Source organism: Leptinotarsa decemlineata, unplaced genomic scaffold (genome assembly GCF_025532065.1).
Source record: "Leptinotarsa decemlineata unplaced genomic scaffold, Ldec_3_MD MMD2_tig00026307_RagTag_RagTag, whole genome shotgun sequence".
In the NCBI taxonomy this organism is placed as follows: domain Eukaryota; kingdom Metazoa; phylum Arthropoda; class Insecta; order Coleoptera; family Chrysomelidae; genus Leptinotarsa; species Leptinotarsa decemlineata.
In genome coordinates this window covers 6165406-6186468 of record NW_027412681.1, presented here as the reverse complement: position 1 = coordinate 6186468, position 21063 = coordinate 6165406, and the positions used below count along the sequence as shown (strand labels likewise).

Genomic DNA, 21063 nt, shown 5'->3' with positions numbered 1-21063 from the left:
AATGAAAGATGTAATTTCAAAATTCCAGAGAATCAATGTATTGACGGTGAAACCAATGTAACGGAAAAAAATTGAAAACAATCGATATTAATATCTGAATCCGAATCACTGTTCTTGAAAATGATCATTATTGCAGCTATTATGGTAGCAAAATGATCATTTTTGACTCCAATAACTTTTGTTACTGAATTTTACCGTTAACGAGCGGTCGCCCTCAAAAGTCTTAACTCACTGAGGATTGATGAAGTATCACCATTTAACTAGCGATTCCCAGCACGGGTTTGACGGATGGCAGTGAAAATCGATCGATTCAGTTTTTTTTATTGGTTCATTACTGTGCTCGTTAAGTTTGTTAATGTATTTTCAAAGCGAACTTCTGATTCAAGTTCGTGTCAAAGAAATCAATTAAAATGAAAATACAATGAAAAGAAGAACATTCTGATACCACATGACCCTATTTTGCATGAAAATGAAATATTAAAAGTTTTCAAAGTTTTAGGTAGATTTTTCAAAAAATATATCATTGATACAAGAATTTCTGGGTATCTGTTTTTTGTTTGAAACCTCGGAAACCCTTGATGATTCTCGACTATGGTGAGAAGCATCATTCATTAACTTGGACAATGTTTCCCATTGGACACATGAAATTTGTTTGTAAGACATACAAAAGTCATGAATTATTGGTGATTTCTATTTCTCTCATGAAATAAACAGAATATTACGCCAGGTGCAGTGGTTGGTTTCATTTGAAACCCTTTTCATATTCACTGAACATCTTATTTTTCATTCATTGTTTTTTTTTAAGTGAAAATTTCATCCCAAGTACGCCCAAGTACTAAAGAAAGTGTGTGTCTCCTCTATTTGGAAAATGATGAAACAGCAGAGCACATACTTTGCACCTGCCCCGCAGGGGACCGAATCAAGTTTTTAGAGTTCGGCAGAGCCGAACCTAACCTAACCTAACCTAACTGTTCCAAACAGCAACCTCTCACTAAACGTCCGCTTTCTTTTTTTAATAAACTAATGAAGAAAGTCTCAAGTTGGGATTTTGGGTCAGTGTCATGAATTTTATTGTTATTATATTTCATTCAACTTACGAGTATATCTGACAATTTGAATCTTCCAGCATGCGGCAGGTTAGATTAAGCTAGTCCAGATTAAAGGTTGAAATTAATAATCACAGCTTGGAAGCTTCGAAGTACTATATCATGGTGTACTTCGAAGTTTCGGGACAAAGATACTCATCAGCACAATTTTGCATAACATCAGAAGACGAAGCGCTTATTGTAAAACTACGAAAGAGACAAATCAGCTCTTTTAACGACAACATAGGAATTTCATTTGAACTGAAAAGGACATATTTTCAGAAGTGATTTTTTTTGTCAAAAAAGCTTTTTGGCGGTCTGCTTCTCCATAATCGAACAAAAAACTGGAAAACTGTAACGAGCTCAAGAAGTAGAAAGCCAATTCCAACATTTTTACTTGTAAATGTCATTGAAAATCTAAAATTATACGATATATACCAAAGAAACGTACCCTCACCTTCGTTTCAAACTGTCTAACAAGGAGTGAATTCAATTTCTGTCGAATACCATTCAGGTATATGTCTAAAAACACTCCACTTAGCCAGCCTTTGAATTCACCAGGTGATTTCCACAAATCATAAGGTTATCTGTTTTTCTCTTGCGGAAGCGATAAAAAGTTTTCTCTCGGATGTTGAAAAATGTACCATCACGGCAGAACTTGAATCGCAAACCTTTTGTCGACATAAAGAATAAAACATGAATGGAACAAGAATTACAGTTTCCCTTTTCACTCTCGCTGGAGAATTTTGTTTTCATCCTACGGCGTATGCATACATTTTTTATGATTCATTTCTAATGCAGGTATTATGAACGCTCAGGAAAAACACATGCTTTAAACAATACTCATTCCGTTCCCTCCCGGGAAATGAATTTTTTGTGTTCTTAGGAACTCTGTTATTGTGCATAAGTTGTAGGCTTTTGTTGTTTGTATAATATATATCCAGTGGTTTAGAGGGTAGCAAATATTAATAGTTTTCGATAAAAAATTACTTCACTGTCTTTATATTTCTTGTACTTCTGTTCACATTTCATGAATTTTTCATTTATTAACAAGCTAGGTGTATTCAAATATCGATTGAAACTCTGAAAACAAACAAGTATTTGTTTGAAGGTGGTTGACAATGTTTCGTGGTGTATTGCATCAGTTCGGACTTCCGTTTTCTAATATAATATTAATTGATTTGAAATCCCTGAAAAAAAATTAAAAAGATTAACCGAAAATAACTATTTTATTTAACAAAAACCTGAAATTACAAAGAAATAACATAAAAGCAACAACCAAAAAAAATCAAAAATTCAAATATTATCAAAAGCTGAAAATTGAAAAATATTATTATTGAGAAATTAAAATTAAAAGATTCCAAACCAAGTTACGCCACGAAGTTTCTATTGTTAGTATCCACAATCGTCTTTGGGTGATAACTAGACTCATTCCTCCGAGATCTGACTATTTATAGGTCATTCGAGTGCTTTCACCTATCCCCTCTTCCCTATCTTCGCTTCATTGGTTTCGCTTGATTAGAGGTTTCTATATGTTACGTATCTCTACGCTATCTTGACTGAATGCGTTGTTGGAGAACATATACGCGGCTTCTTCGAATTTTATCCTAAACCAGTGTTCCTCTTGGTGGATGCTTTCAGCTTGAGCCCACTTGATGTTATGTTGATGAGTCCAAACATGCTCTGCTATTCTGGATTTGCTGATTTCTGCTCGCTGTATGTGTTCCTTGTGTTCAGGAATGCTAACTTTCAATGGCCTCTTAGTTTCACCGATGTATGATTCTCCGCACTCGCAGGATATCCGGTAAATGCAATTCTGGCATTCGCAGGCCACGTTTTAGGCCTGAATTTCATGAGGCTGCTACGGATATCCTTTCCGATAATCCTCTGATGTAGGGAAGTACAAGTACTGGTTGTGGCGGCTTCTCTTCCTTATGGAGCTCTTGCTATCTTCTAGCTAAAGCCTGTTCTACCATCACTCTGGAGTAACCATTACGTTGAAGGTCATTTTTGATGATGCCTAGTTCCTTTTCGAAACCTTCCTTTGTATTACAAAGCTCGAAAGCACGGTCCACTAGAATCTTGATAATTCCACTCTTAGATGATTGATGGTGGTTAGATTTCTGGTTCAGATACTGTCCTGTGTGAGTGGGTTTTCGACATTTGGTGTCGGTCCTCTTCACCAATACGTCTTAAAATACGTTGTGCAATTCATTGTGGACTTCCTTCTCCATTGTGAAAGTGATGGAAGGACCTACGTTGTTGATGTGCTTCAGGAAAGTGTCTAGTTCTGCATTCCCAAAGTTCCATATTATGAAGGTGTCGTCTGCGTATCTCAACCAGAATAGGGGCTTCTTTTGGGCTTCTTCAATGGCCAGAGTTTCAAACTACTCCATATATATATATATATATATATATATATATATATATATATATATATATATATATATATATATATATATATATATATATATATATATATATATATATATTGGCTATAACCGGTGAAAGTGGCGATGCCAATGGCAATCCCTCATCTTGCGTAAAGAATTCGTCTTTCAGTTGGAAGTAGCAGTTTCGTACACATCATCCTAGTGATTCCATGATTACTTGTATCGAAAAGTTTGTTCTTTCAGGTCCCCATCTTCGGAAAGCTTCTTCTGTATGATTTGAAGTGCTTCTTCGACAGGAACGTTGGTGTAGAGGCTTTCCACGTCGAAACTGATCAGTTGATTCTGCTCCTTGACTTCAATTTCCCCTAGTAGTTCAACGAAATGCGTTGAATTTTCCACAAAAAATGATGTTGTACCTTGCAGTGGTTCAAGCACTACACACAAACACTACAGGAAAATCATTAAGGCGCTCTCAGAGCAATGCGGGTGCGATTCACATTGGATTTGAATCGCTGGAGATTAAATCCATTTGGAAAAACGTTATCAGGAAGTTTATTTCACATAAACGCAGTTCTCCAGATGAAAGAGTTTCTAAACAGTGAACTTCGAGGTGTACTGCGTTGAACCTCAAAATGATTAGCAGCGGCAGGCCCTCGCGTATTTCTGAAATGAACCGCTCTTAGTGGAATCAAATGTGTCAACACTTGTGTCAACACTTGCTATGAAAGTATATATAGAAGAGAAGCAAATCTCCAGCCTTTCTTCCATGTTCCGGGCTACAAGGGTGCACGTGATGTTCGCATCTCCAATCAGGCGGATGGCTCTTTTCTGGATGGAATCCAGCAACTTCAAGGCATGTTTGGGGGCAGAGCTCCATACATGAGAACAATACTCCAGAGAAAATCTGATTGAGCTTTAAAGTTTTTGAGGTGTGTACAGTTTTCTGGTTCGGAACAGTATTCTACGATTTTGAGAAGCAGCCTTCGCAATTCCAGCGACAGGATTGTTCCAAGACATATTGGTGTCCGTTTCAACCCCCAATAAACTTATCGAGGCAGAAAGAGGAATTGTCTGACCTGACATTATTATATCCGGTTCGGAGACATTTATCTTATTGGAGAAAACCGTTGCCTGCGTTTTTGTGGCACTGAATTGAACCCCGTTACTTTCACCTCAGTTCGAAATCACTTCTAAATCCTTATTAAGATATGCAACCTTCTGATGCCAGTAAAGATGTGCAATTCGCTGCCGATGTCGTGGAATCCAAATGGAATGACGAAACAACTTTGCTGTCTTCAGCAAAACAATGCATTGGATTCTTGGTTTTTCCCAATAAGTCGCTGATATATAATAAAAAGAGGGTTGGAGACAATATGGATCCCTGGAAAAACCAGCATTGATGGTGAAAATATTCGAGAGATATCAATCGACGGCCACTTGCAGGAAACGTTCTTTCAGAGAGCTGAAGAGCCATTCACAAAAATGATGCGACAAGCCATAGCATCGAAGTTTGGTCACCAAACCCTCGTGGCCCTCAAGGCCTTAGAAATATCAAGCGTAACAGCTCTTGTTTCCCAATGTTTTTTTATTGCATTATTCCAAATATGAGTCGCAAACGATAGAAGGTCGCCAGTTGATGTTTGTTTCCGAAAGCCATATTGATGATCGCTCAAGATGGTGAACCCCCCCCAAATATTTGAGGATATGGTGGTTTACGACTGTCTCCATGATTTTGGGGAATCACTGATATCAAAGCGACTGGTCTATTTTGATTTGGAAAACGTTTCTTGTCCTATTTGGGAATAGGCTGAACTGAGCAATCTTTCAACGAGAAGGAAAAATCCCTTTCTTATAACACGGGTTGAAAAGTCTGCAAAATACTGGTGCGAGTTCATTTGCGCACTTTTTAAGTACGATGACGACCCTCTTGATCAGGACCAGACGCCTTGTTGATATTGAGCTGATATTGAGCGGTTCTGAATGATCATCGACTGAAAGTGCGCGAGCTAACAGACTCAGTGGTGATTTTAAGTGCGAAACTTCGTATATTATTTGAAAATTTGGACATGAGAGAGCTGTGTGCAAGATGGGTGCCGCGTTTGCTCACCCTAGAGCAAAAACAGGTTTGTGAAGATGTTTCAATTAAGTACTCAGCGACAGGGCCGTCGCCATGGGGGAGATGGGAGGAGCTTCCCCCATGCTTTTTCGACTTGGGAAAAATTTCCCAACCCAATAGTACAATAGAGAAAAAATGATAGGAAATGAGAAAAAAGAAAGGGAGAGGTAATAAGAAAAAGGAAAGCACCAGGAGAAGGTTGGGATTTCCCAACATGTATAACTTGGAGATTCCATACTTTGAAATTCCGAGTTGTTTGAGAACTTCAAATTGAATTTCTCCCAAGTAAGAGAACAATCCTGAACAGTCCACAAATTTTGAAGTGACAATTTTACAAAATTCCCATCTTTTCGCTGTTTTTTCGACTTGGAAAAGTTGGGAAATTTCGGGCTGTGAAGATAGAACAATAATAGTAGAAAACAATAAGCACAATATTGAATATTACTGGAGTTTTTTCCCAACACCAGGAAGAGGAAGATTAAACAGTTCAATCTTCCTCTTGGTGATCGAAACCCGTGTCGAGGTGTTAAAAATAACGATTTGGTGTCGGGAAAAAACTCCAGTAATATTCATTACTACACCAAAGGTTCCAAACAGTGCATCATAAGCACAATATTATTTAAGTTTTGTTTCCTTTTATTTGTATTGAATATTCCTATACATGGTGGATATGGTGGAAGACCAAGGACCTTGATCCAAAGTAGAATAATTCCCGTTATTATTTTTATAATTAACAAAATTCATTTTTGTTTGTACATACCCTAACGAGCATAAGCATTCAGCCAATCTTTGGATAGCTTAGGAAGAACATTAATATATTATAGTAGTAACTAATCTTTTGGTTTTCATTTTTTCGAAAGTTGACAAATTTTGCTGGTGGGCTTGGGAAAATTTGGATTTCCTCCCCCCTGGTTTTTCTTTTCGCTACGACCCTGCTTATCGAAGTTGAACAGTAACAAAGCAGAATTCCTGTGTCGTGTCATAATCATGAATGAAACATGGGTCAATCACTTTACATCCGGGAACCGGCTCCAAAGAAGGCGAAGACCGTTTCATCTGCAGGACAGGCCAATACTTCGGTAAAACTATTAATGTCGAGTATTATGCGAACTTATTGCAACATTTTAGTAAAGGAATCAAGAAAAAACGGCAGCATATGGCTGAGAAAAAAGTACACCAGCTTATGAATCCATTATCGCAATGACCAAAATTAATGAATTGAAGTTTGAATTGCTACCTCGCGCAACCTTTTCACCAGATTTAGCCCCCATGGATCATTTTCTGTTCGTAAACTTGCAAATATGGCTTAGTGGTAAAAGATTTCATAACGATAAAAAAGTGATGTCGGCAGTCAAAAGCTATTTTAGAGAGCACCACAACTCTTACTATAAAAACGGTATCGACTTCGATTCTGAATTGACCCACAATGTGTGTATTTCGAACTTATTTCCAATTTGACAAAATGATTTAGACTTTCACGGCTGAGGTTTTCAGTGTCATTGCTTTCTTCCTGACGTTTCGCTGGCGCGAGTGGCTAGCTTCTTCAGAGGTTTAACCATCATGGCTTGCTGCGGGACCCAACGCAATCTAAGTTGAGGAACGTGAAAAAAATCATAAGATCTTCCTCACTGCCGGAAACCACACAGAAATCCATTCTTAGAACTGAAGCTGTTCCACCTAGGCTCTACGGGCTTCCGAAAATACACAAAGCCAACATGCCACTGAGACCGATAGTCAGTACCCCGGGCTCTCCGACCTACCACTTGGCGAGACATCTGGCCTCGCTCCTACAACCCCATGTGGGAAAGACCAACTTCTACGTCAAGGACTCGATAGAGTTCGTTGGTAAAATTAGGGGCTTAACGCTGGAGCCGACGGATATTCTGGTCAGCTTGGATGTGGTGTCTTTGTTTACCAATGTCCTACTGGAAGACTCTCTGTGGGAATTAGCCCACGTGTTCCCGAATGACATCCTCGAACTCTTTAGAGAATGTCTCACAGGAAGTTACTTTCAATGGGGGGGGAAATTTCTATGAGCAACTAGATGGCGCGTTGCGATGAGGAGTCAGCCCAGTGATAGCTAATTATTTCATGGAACGGTTTGAAGGGAAGGCGATAGACACTTCTGAATTGAAGCCGACCTTATGGCTACGTTACGTGGATGACACCTTCGTCATCTGGAAACATGAAAGAGACACCCTGAATCGTTTCCTAAACCACTTGAACGCCCAACATTCCAGCATGGAATTCACCATGGAGATTGATCAAGACCAACGGATAGCATTCCTAAATGTACTAGTAGAACGATGTGGTACCAGGCTGACCCACAAAATGTATCGGAAACTCACACACACAGATAGATACTTGCACGCACTATCGAACCACCATCCTAGCCAAAAGAGAGGAGTTATCTCCACTCTATCGAAACGGGCACGGAGAATATGTGAACCAGAACCTCTGTAGAGGGAACTTAAATACCTGGAAGTGACCTTGAGATCGAATGGGTACAGTGCCTCCGAGACCAGAAGAGCCATGAAACCGAAGGGCAACACGGTTCAGGTCGGCTAAAGACAAAAGAGACCCACTATTATCAGCGGCAGGGGTCTATCGCATTCCGTGTACTTGTGGAAAGGTATATATCGGAACCACCAAACGATCCATGGGAACAAGACTAAAAGAGCTTAAAACGAATTGCAGACTAGGCCAAACAGATAAGTCAGCTGTGGCAGAACATGCACTGAGTGAAGGAGACCACATAATTTTGTTTGAAAACACAGAACTAATTGCCCCCAACCAGGGATACCATAGCCGACTGGTACGAGAGGCAATAGAGATCTACGAACACACGGATAATTTTAACAGAAAAGAAGAAGCGGTGAACCTCAATCAAATATGGAACCACATTTTAAGGAATTCGAGAATAACGAACAGGACAACAGGCAGCAAAATTGTTAATATTCCAGGTTCAAGTGCAGTTACGAATACAGGTACAAATGCAGGTACAAATACAGGTACAAATACAAGTGATTAGCTGACAAGGCATAAATACGCTTTACGAAGCCTAAAAGGTAGTCATCGGACAGCAAGCCATGATGGTTAATCCTCTGAAAAAGCAAAGCCACTCGCGCCAGCGAAACGTTATTTCCAATTTATTAATGGATTTCATTTCTTGCATTTTCATTTTTAGTCAATGACGAAATGAAATACTTCTCGGTAACTAATCACCCTTCTTTTGAAAATTCTTGTAACTACTGTATAATTTCTCATCTGGTAGACAAATCGAAGACAAAAGCCACAGGACGGACCTTTGTTTGAGACAATAACCACATTCGCTTCATCGCAGAAGTTTGTCTGGAAGTTTTCGTTGATTTCAATAGAAATTTGCCAGTCATTCGACGAGTTTGTTGTTTTTGTTAGCGTTTTATCCAGGTCTTTAATTACGAAATGACAAGCTTATAGTCTATCATGAATGTGACGGTTTTTATTTGATGTAAAACAGTAATTGCAGTAATCTGGGTCGTGAACAATAAAGCGGCTGTTAAATGAATGAAATTTCAATTAATCATCCTCGGATAATGACAAAAGGTGAGGGAGGATTTTCTGGTGAATTTGCTGGATTATGTAAAAGTAAAATTGATTATTATAATGTTAATCGCTTCTCTGGGAAAAATCATTGGAAAAAGAAATTGTTACCAGGAAAAAACTTTCCTCTTAACTCCACGAAGGCGAAAAGTTTATTCGTAATTTTTCGAAGAATGGGGGTCGAACGATAGTTCATTGGAAAAGTGCCTTGATTTCCTATCCATAGCAGCTATGACTTCAAAAATCGATCATTTCGTTTAGAAGATACAGAAATTTGAATTTCCAAAAATACGTCTTCAGAAAAATGTATGAGTTTGATCTATATCAATTACTTACTTCCTAATTTTGGCAGTGAATAATTGAATTGTTATCTACCAACCATCACACAGGTTATCTTCAAGCTGTTGTCGTGAATTTTAGTACATTCGCGATGTAGCTCAACGAAATACATCAATGTGTCATGATCAATTTTGCCAAATGACATGTCACGATGTTCATTCAGTTCTTGTACTAACTGAATGTAATAGAAATATAACTTGTACTTTCCACTGTCAATTAAAGTTTGTTTCAAATCTGCCAACTCTGGAACCTCATCTAGTGAGATTTAGACACTGCTTTTATCATTTTGTACTAATCCAGTTTTGCGAGATTTTTCCACCAATTTGCGATGTCTATCAGGATTCTGTACCACAAGCATTATTTTCAATTTTCTTCACTAAGTTGCGTTACTTCAAATAGTCAAAATGTTTTTTACGAGTTTACCACAGTTCTAGACTAGACAAATTATGCCTATATGAATCATTTGGCAAGCAAAACTCGATACTCACCGAACGGCAAAAACTGCAAATTGTTCCGAAGATATTCATCTTCAAACATTCACCGTTTAATTTTTTTTTATTTCTATGGGTACGTAATTTTTGAACCTAAAGGTCATTGTGATTTTCCTATTTTGTTCAAGGACAAAACGCAAGCTCCCCAGGAAAATCCTCATGGCTCTCTCAGAGCGGTGCCTTTGTGGAAGTAGCGATTCACATTGGATTTTAATCGCTGGAGTTTAAATGCATTCGGGAAAACTTTCTCAGGATGTTTATTCCACATGAACGCAGCCCTCCACATGAAAGAGTTCTTCAACAGTGGAGTTCGAGGTGTACTGAGTTGAACCTCAAAACGATGAGCTTTATGAAGCATCAAAAGTTGCTGAGGTGTGTACAGTTTTCTGTTTTGGAACCGTGTTTCAAGCTATTGAGAAGCAGCCTTTACAATTCCAGCGACATGATTGTGTCAAGACATATTGGGGTCCATTTCAACCTCCAACAAGATTATCGAAGCTGAAACCGGAATTGTCTGTCCTGACATTATTATATCCGATTTGTAGACATTTATCTTCTTGGAGAAAATCGATGCCTGGGTTTTTGTGGCACTGAATTGAACCTGGTTACTTTTACCTCAATTGGAAATCACTTCTGGATCTTCATTAAGATATGCAACCTACTGCTGCCGTTGAAGATGTACCTCCGTAGCTGATGTCCTGGAATCCAAATGGAATGACGACACAAGTTTGCTGTCGTCAGCAAAGTAATATTTTGGATCCTTGGTTTTTTCCAGCAAGTCGTTGATATACAATGAAAAAAGGGTTGGAGACAATATGGATCCCTGGGGAACACCAGCGTTGGTGGTAAAAATATTCGAGTGCTATTCGACAGCCTACTTTTTCTTCAATTCCAGTCCCTAAAAAAACATGATTTATGGCTATTTGTAATGATCTGATGAGAAAGCGGAAATTGGAGAATTCCTTTCTGAGGCGGCTAGCTACCCGAGTGATTGATGAACTAGTTATGACAAACAGAATGTGTACCAATATTGCTAACTATTCACTTTTTTTATGTATTCATGATGAAACAATCCTTGAATCGAATTCAATATCAAATGACATAAAATATCAGTTTGTCTATTCACAATATAATATTTACAACATCGTACCAATATTTTCATAACGATATATGAGTTTATATCTCTCCACGAACTGAGAAGTCAACAAAGCTCTACCCATATTTTGTTTCCCAATATCAATCAAATATTGCTAGGTAATATTGATTGATGTAGTTTTATTAAATTAGTCTGGAAATGTCCATAAAGGGTGGAACTGCAGTAACGATAGTTACAAATAAAAGGGGTAAAAAACAGAAAATTTCATTTATCATTGTTCTAGCTATTATTCCTCAAAGAAGTCTGAATAATCACATTTTCATTCTGTTCAGCACAATGTTTACATTTTTAGCCAATGTATTCGAATTATTAGGATGAAAAGAAAACAATTTTGAGGTAGATGAATTCCCAAGGATTACTTGCTTAAAACTTACTTATAAATACATGAAATGTTACAATATATAAAATGATGTTTTTTTAAGACTATATAGTATTCACAAAAATACTGTGAAGATTAAAAATAACAGACCAAAGAAAAACTAGCAAAAAACATCAAAGATGAGAAAGAATTCACAAAGATGTTATCAATACAACAATAAAATTTTGAAATTACTTGATATGAATCGTAATATACATCGTGGTATACCGAAAGACTATTATTGCATTTCTTCAATGTTCCCTCCTTTTGAACGGGTCAACTGAAAACATTTTGGGATAATGAAATTAATGTATGAATACTTTGTTTTGAAGTGAAATTGACAGATGAAATTTTCGAAATGGCGACTGGGCGCCATCTGGGAAAAATTAATTAAATGGAAAGGGTGGTTTTGTGACACATCATTTTGAAGCTCCTGACGAATAATTTACAACCCTAGAATATGAAGTCAATATCTGCATCTACTACAAAATGGCGTTACATTCAATAATTTCCTGAAGACAAACACAAGACAATTTACTAGTTTAGTGATCCAAATTTTTTTGAAAAAGGGGGTTGGTGGGGTAACAGGATCAATTTATTGTATCAATTTGTACACAATATTGAATTGTATTTCTTGTGATGTTTTAGTTTTTTGTTTCGAGAAAAAATGCTTTCCAACTGTATTTTCATTTGAAAAATCCACTTTTATTTCTACGGTATTGAGTAGCATTCCAGATTTCCAGTTTAACAGATACATTTTCTACAAATGGAACTTTTTGATATTTGGGTTTCACCCCTGTATTTTGAGAGGAGCATTTTCTTTCTTTAATTAATTTTGTAATAAGGGCTCTAGGAAAATTATTTTTTACTAGGTAATTATCAATTAATTGGAGATTTTTGTTATGGAATTCAGAATTGGAAATGGCAATTGCTCTTGATTTCAAATTCCTTATAATGTTGATTTTATTTTGAAAATTATGTTTCGAAAAATAATTTAAAAATCTCTCAGAGGAAGTTGGTTTATGATACCTTTAAAATTCGGTTTTCATCTTTGATTATTTTAGTATCTAAAAATGCGAATGAATTGTTTTCTTCCATTTCTAGAGTGAATTTTAGTTTTGGATGAAAACTATGAAAAATGTCTGATATTTCAGTTTGTTTATTTATTGTAATGGAGGTAAGTTTAAAGGTAGACTGGTATCATGAACCAACTTTCTCTGAGAGATTTTTAAATTATTTTTCGAAACATAATTTTCAAAATAAAATCAACATTATAAGGAATTTGAAATCAAGAGCAATTGCCATTTCCAATTCTGAATTTCATAACAAAAATTTCCAATTAATCTAGAATTACCTAGTAAAAAATAATTTTCCTAGAGCCCTTATTAGAAAAATAATTGAAGAAAGAAGATTCTCCTCCCAAAATACTAGGGTTAAACCCAAATATAAAAAAAATCCATTTGTAGAAAATTCATCTGTTAAATTTGGAATGCTACTCAATACCGAAGATATAAAAATGGCTTTTTCAAATGAAAATACAGTTGGAAAGCATTTTTCCCGAAACAAAAAACTAAAACACCACAAGAAATACAATCCGTTATTGTGTACAAATTGAACTGTGGAATAAGCTATCACAAATGGTATGTTGGTCAAACCGGACGGTATCTTAAAACACGAGTTTCAGAACACATGAGAGACTCTAAGAAACTGAATATGAAAAATCTCTCGTTGAACATGAAAAAGAATATGGACACATTTTCGATTTCGATCATCCAACTATTTTATATGTTCAATCATACTTTTCCAAAAAGACTTTTGAGCGAAATGATACATATCCTCAAATGCGATAGTGTTAAAACTAGAAGAGATGTCGATGGCCTTAATACCGCATATTTTAATTTGATATGTATAATACCTGAATAATTTACACTTTTTTCATTCTTTTGCTGCCATTGATTAAAAAACAGACACCACCTTATCAGAATCAGCGATAAAGCTATTCGTTGGTTTCATGTCGTTTTGTGTTGGTGTTGTCTCAAAAATTCGTTGTTTGCAAAGTGTTTTTTATTTTTATCTTTCAAATACGTATCTAATATGTCTGATGATTTTTAAAATAGTATTATCATCAACACGAAAAAACTACTTTTCGGTGAGTAATTTAAATGGGAACTCATTATTATTGTGAAATTGAAATAAGTTTTGTGGAAGGTATATTCATGAAAATTCATTGTTACAGAGCCCCGAAGAAGAATTCAATTAAATTCGAAACGTCGGCAAGAATAGAATTGTTTTTTTAAGAAAAAAATGATCCTGTTACCAACCCCCTTTTTCAAACACATTATTATCGATACTTTAGAAATATTCTTTTTTATCTGCTATATGGCAATTTCAACAACCCGGTAAGGTTTCTTAAGTTATTTTTTGTTTATAAAAACGACAAAAAATGTCAGTTCGACAATGAGCATCATTGTTCGGTTGGAATATTCTCATTTTGTTTTCGGTTTTACTAGTAGAAAGGTACCTCGTCAACAATCTCTGAAATGGTCTATTCTCGTCCATTGGAAGAAGAAGCGATTTTTATTTACGGTGCGTCGCGTAACTTTCCCGAGACCGAAAGGATTTTCAATGAACGTTTTTCGAATCGTCCTATCTGTAGAAAATATTTGAGGGAACTTGTATCCAAATTCCCAATTACTGTTAGTGTACATTACAAAAAGCCCCCAGGTCATCCGTCCATTATGGAAGAACAGTGCAAATAATTGGTGAGATGGTAGTAAATCCTGAACAGTCTACTTATTCCGTCGGAAATGTTTGTGAGGTGTCTTTTTCTACTGTGTGGAGACTGTTGAAGAGGAATAGGTATCATCCACACAAAATCAAAATGGTACACCAATTAACTGAAGATGACCCTGATCGAAGAACAGAATACTGCGAAATCATGACGGAACCCATTGCAAGGCATCCCACCTCCACAATATTTGTTTCAGTGACGAATGTATATCTTTTTCAACCGGAAATGTTCACAGACAAAATTTCCGTTATTGGAGTGAAACCAACCTTCACGTTTTCTGGTAAAGACATACCCAATATCCGGAAAAAATTAACGTTTGGGCAGGAACATTGGGAAACCATATTGTAAAACCTCTATTTATTGATCAAAATTCAACATGGGAACTGTATTTCAATATGCTGGAAACTACTGTTGATCCTCTCATCACTGAAATCGTCGAAGCAAATCCTAATGAATTTGATATGGATATTGTATTCCAACAAGGTGGAGTACCACCACATTACTCCTGACAAGTAGGAAACTATTTGGATACTACTTTTCCCAGTCGTTGAATTGACCGTCGAGGTCCTACAGAATGGCCAGCCTGCTCGCCAGATTTGACACATTTGGACTTTTTTTATGGGGCATTTTGAAGCAGAAGGTGTACGAAACAGAACCTGCTTCAATATTGGATATACGGCAGAGAATAATAAATATTCGTAGAGATATTGACGTTACTGTGTTCAAAAATGTTCGGCGTTAAATATCGGATAGGCTGTTCATATGTCAAGAAGTTCAAGGCAACCATTTCGAGCATCTTCTGAACTGACCTCAATCTGTGGTCTGACAGTTATTTTGTAATTGAGCATAATTTGTTCTGCTGTATATTCGTCCAAACAATGAGCACTTTTCCGTCCATTTGTCAGAACAAGAAAATAACCCCACACGAAAAAACCAACTACGTGGAAGCTGCCGCCGAGAAAGAATGTTTGATTCAAACAAATTGCGATGGCGTACGTTCAACGTATAATACTTCCATTTTCGCCGGCTCCGTAACTAGGAGGTGCTTTTGAAATGTTTGATGCTCTGGAGAAAACCTTGTTTTACACTTCATTAGACTCGTATGGAGGTACTTTATCTCCGTGTTGAATTTGCACTACCGTAATGATTCAATTATTTCCTGGAATGAATGGATATTTTTCACTCCGTATATACGCCGGATGAATGCCAGGTTAAATGGATTTGTTTGAGGGATGAAGCGAGATAGACGCATTCTGATGTGGGCTTTTCTTCTTGCTATTTAAGTTTCCCCATTACATCAATTTTGTGAATGGTGATTTGGTTCAATGGAAAGTCTTCGAGCTATGGTTGTTCTCTGTTTAAATAGTTTTGAATAAACTCATTTGAAAGAATTTCAAAATTCTACTTTGTTTTATGAAGAACAATATACAGGATTTCTTGAGAAAAAATGCTTCTAGGTTTTCTACACTTTTCGACAGCGACTAGTCAGGCGAAAATCATGGAAAAAGTTATAAACCCCCACATTCTCAAATATTTGGAAGGCTTCAACATCATCACTATGACTTTCGGAAACAAAGGCGACCTTCTATCCTATGACACCCATATTTAGAATAACGCAATCGAGAAACATGGAGAAACATGTTGCGCTTGATATTTCTTAGGCCTTTGACCGTGTATGGCATGAGGGTTTGCTGGCCAAACTTCCATGCTATGGCTTGTTGGATCATTTTTGTGTATGATCTCCAACCTTCTTTTCATTGTATATCAACGACTTATTGGAAAAAACTAAGAATTCAATATATTTCTTTGCTAACGACTGCACACTTGTCTCGTCATTTCATTTGGATTCCAGGACATCGGCTATGGAGGCACATCTTCACTGGTAGCAAGAGGTTGCATATCTTAATGAGGATCTAGAAGTGATTTCGAATTGGGGTGAATGTAACCAGGTTCAATTCAATTCCACAAAAACCCAGGTATCGGTTTTCTTCAAGAAGATTAATGTTTTCGAAACGATTATAATAATATCAGATTATAATAATTTCGCTATCTGCTTCGATAAGTTTATTGGAGGTTAAAATGGACACCAATATGTCTTGGCACAATCATGTCACTGGAATTGCAAAGGCTGCTTCTCAAAATCGTGGACCACTGTTCCCAATCAGAAAACTGTACACACTTCAGCAACTTTTGATGCTTTATAAAGCTCAGATCAGACCTTCTTTGGAGTATTGTTCTCATGTCTGGAGCTCTGCCTCCAAACATACTGCGAAGTTTCTGGATTCCATCCAGAAAAAAACCATCTACCTGATTGGATACGCGAACATCACGTGCAACCTTGGTACATCTAAGAAAGTTTGGAGATTTGAAGATACTTTCACAGAAAGTGTTCAAGTGACCTGGCACATTTGATTTCACCAAGAGCGGTACATATCAGAAATACGCAACGGACTATGGCTGCTCATCGTTTGAAGGTTCAACTCAGTACACTTGAGAACTGCGTTTATGTAGAATAAACTTTCTGAAAACGTGATAACTTAATCTTATCTAAGCTGAACTTTTCAATATTGAATAATGTAAGGAAGGGTTATTCATTAATGAAATATTGTATTGATTATATTGTGAATTCACACATATTATAGCTACCATAAGCCAATTGTTACTTTTGTTGGATTAAATAATGATACTAATAATGTAGGTACATACACAAAACTAGTATCATCAGTTCTAAGCCTCGCTTCACATAATAATACAAGCTCCACGATTAGATTTTCATAATGCTGTCAATAGTATATGTCTAACGCACAATAAACATTAAGCGTATGTCTGAGTAGAGAGGAGGAGCCTGCCTTTCGCTGACGCTGAAAAGGAATCCAGACAGACTAGCACCGTTACGTGTTAGGTAACGAAGTGGTTTACCCTCACATAAGAAGTTATCACTTCAAACTAAATATTTATAATACAATAAAAGCCCTCCTAGAATATGTGTACGGCATACAAACTTAAAGAAAAACCGAATTACAGCAAAGTTGAAACTCCTTTTAAAACAACTACTTTCCCTCGAAAACATTACATCACACTTAAATCATTTCCTTTATTTAGTTTATCCTTGTGACATTTTTAATGGAATTAGAACAGATATTATTGATGAAAATGCTTCATACTGTGATATATAAAAAATCGATTCAATATGTCGCTTTCATTACACTTTATAGAAATGAATAAAAACACTTTTGTCGAATTACCACAAGTTATTTTATTTTTACGACCGGTTCAGGGGTACCCCATCATCAAGTATAAAACTAACATGTGTAATCTGAAAACTCGGTTATATCGGGAGTTTTTAGATGAGCTAGAAGTAGAGGTAGTTGAATGAACAAGGGTGTCAACTATTCCAACAAATTAATTTGTTTCCTTCATTACATATGTGCGGGATTTTGAGGTTATCTTCACTCATCTTGCTCGTCTTGCTCTGGTGATCGAGGATTATTTCAAGCTTATTAGATTCATGAGTCTGAGGGTGTAGAACGGATGATTCCAATAGGTTTGGCACTTCTCGTTACCCACAACGGCGTCTCTTCAATACCGTGGAATTACGAGATTGGTGGTAATAGGAGTGAAGCACTCTTCGGGCCGCATTATATCAGTGGATATAGGGTGAGACCACATTTGCTGGACATGCTGACAGCAAGTGCATCAGGGTCTCAGACGCTTCGTGACAGGAACTAACTATACCTTGGTCAGGAACCATCACGCGACTGCGGTAGACTAAAGTATTGGAGTCATCATCCTGGCAGGCCATGTTGAACCACTCAGTTTCCGTCTTCAGCCCACTCGACTTGATCAGGCGCTTTGATAAGCCAAGGTCTTCAAAGTTGTTGAAAAAGTCTCCATGCATTGGCTCATCCTTGTGTTGAGGCAGGACTGCGGCTTTCATATGGGCCTTTTGCTGAAAAGGTTTCAACTCAGTGATAGTAGTGAGATCGCGTAGCTCAATGTCGAAACTGCTCGAGTAACTGCCCTGAAGAGAAATGCTCCAATTCCTGATTTTTCATAGTCACGGGCCATACAGAGATGGATAGAGCCTGACAGGCTCTATCCAGTACCATTCTGTCTTATAGATACTCCAAACTCAAAAGTCCATGGCCTCCCTATTGTCGGGGGAAGTACAACCGTAGGACGGACGATTCGGGATGCAAATTCCTATGGAGGTGCATCATGTATCGGGTCTTTACATCGAGCTGATCTCCCGAGTTCGCTCCACTATTTCAATCGAGTAGGGTGAGATTGAAACGGCAAGGATATTCGATGCAGTTTTGGTAGTTTTTTCCAGCAAAGAGTATTCATCCCATCTGAGTCTGGAGCAGCAAAGTTTTTGGAACCTACAGGGGCTCTTCGAACGTCATCAGGGGTTATCGGATTGCGAAGTTCATTGAGCTTAGACTGCCGAAGCTCTTTGCTGAAAGTTACGAACTGCGCTAGGGTTGGAGTCTTTGAATTGAGTGGCTGCGGGTGTTTCTAGATACCCTTTCAGAAGGATTCCACCTGATCAGCAATCGACGAAATATATACAATACGCGGAGTCTTTCGGAATAAAATAATACAATCATTATCATCATCATTATTATTTTCATCATCGTTAATGCATCTGCGACTGACAAATCATCATCCTTTCATATTTCGATTTATTTCGAAGAATTGGGAAATCATACAATTTGTTTGTGACGTTAAATAAGCATCCTGTGATGGTATTCAAAAGCTCAATTCGAGTTGTAGGTTGTTTCTCTCAACGCATAAGTCAGGTTGGTATGAACAATTCTCAAACGAGTTTTTGCAACTTGGTACCTTCAATAACCCATCATTATATCACTTATTTCTGCAATTGAAGATTTTTCTTCATTGAACCCAGCAGTAATTTTCATTATCATTTTTATTATTATCTTTTATCATAATTATTAGTACACTCGATCTTGGAAGAATTCCCATAATTTCATCAGTTCATTATTTTATTATTGCTCAATCATAACTGAATTTTTACAGGAAATCAAAACTTATTATTGTTTAGAAGAATATTCACATATTCAACAGGACGTATTGAAGAATATTTAACAAAACTCAACAAAACTTCAGGAAACTCCAAGTGACAATATGATTAGAATCGTTCAAACATAATGGCTTTTTATCAAGATACGAAAAAAAAACGGAATCAACAGCAGAACGAATACAGTTATTCCCATCTAATTTTTTTCACTCGCACAGGTCCATTAATAGTGATTTCATGCCAGTAATCTCCTGCATTTTAATACGTTGCATCTCCTGAATAATAATGATTATTAATTAGACCTGTTTCGGTGCTCAATCATGTCCTAGCTAACCAAAAAGAAATTAATTTTGTTTATCCGCCCCGTTGGATTCTCTTACTTTTTAATTAAAAGGATTTACCAAGAGAAACCTCGTGCAACGACTCGAATAAAAACGACTGAATAATATCTTTCGTGTTATTTCTTCGAGGCAAAAGAGGATGAAATTTATTTGAGAAAATGATTTTCGAGGACTGGACATTTTAATTGGTTTTGGACGGTCAAAAAAAAAAAGTAATAATTCAACTGTTCTTCGTCAACCTTTCTTGGGTTTTTTTCAATTTCCACAATTCGAAATATTTGAAAATTGTAATTGATTACTTTATATAGTTAACGTATTCCAAAAACACTTTATTGTGAGATTTTCACTAAATTGTTTTACAAAAACGCAACACGTGTTTCGCCATACAATGGCTTCATCTGGCGTGTCTTTCAACTCTTATATAGTTGTAAAGAGGGCAAATTATTCAGTTTCGAAGAAATAAAAAATTCATAATAGCGATCAACAAGATGTCCGCCAAGTTTTACTTAGAGATCGACCAAGCAACAATAATGCATTGAATGAAACCAACTGTATAACTAAAATATTAGCAATAAATTGATAGAATGAGAAATATTTTCAAAAACATGCTTCCATTTACATGCTTTGGAGACTAAAAAATGAACTTTCAATTAATCGAACTCACTTATTTATCATACCACACAATTCATATGATATGAAAACTTGTCGCGAAATTTACTTGTGTAGTTAAACAATAATACAATATTGTCAAATATAGACAATAATCATGATATAATTCAGATTCATTTGATTTAATATATGAATTGAAAGATATCCCAACCTCTCTTCAATATTTTAACACAAGAACACTCAGTATTGAGAATTCCATCTTTTAATATTTCAAGTTCATAGACATCGAAATTGATCCGATCACAGGATATGGAATATAAAACAATCTCCAAATACGCAAACTTGGCACAGATTGCATACTGTGCATTTTACCTCAGTACAGTGACCGAATCAAAGTCGCAATGTCAGCATATAATTCTTTATAAATATTGAGGGAGGTCAAGATCACTGACAGTTAACAGACAACAGACAGTATTCATTTGAGTATCAATTAATCATCAGCAATGCAGCACATCTCCTTCTCTTCGATCCTGCTGGGTGGCAGTATAATGTAAGTTTTTGGTGTTTTAATGTATTTCTTTTTATTAACATTTTTGAGTGTGAGTTTATTTTTTCCGTTTCTTTACAATAAATATTCAATTAAATTTCCAAATAAGTTCTTTCATTATTTTGGATGAATGAATGAAAGGGGGAAACAGCAAATAAAAATCCTCTCGTAAATAGCCAAGCGAGAACTGAGTTGCGACAATACATAAATTGAT

General features: G+C 36.6%; 1 protein-coding gene across 1 annotated transcript in view; it reads left to right on the top strand.

Annotated features, from left to right (window-relative positions):
• Positions 1 to 21063, top strand: part of LOC111504397 (uncharacterized) — an 859110-nt gene that overhangs the window by 597241 nt on the left and 240806 nt on the right. The gene's annotated exons all lie outside the window — the stretch shown is intronic.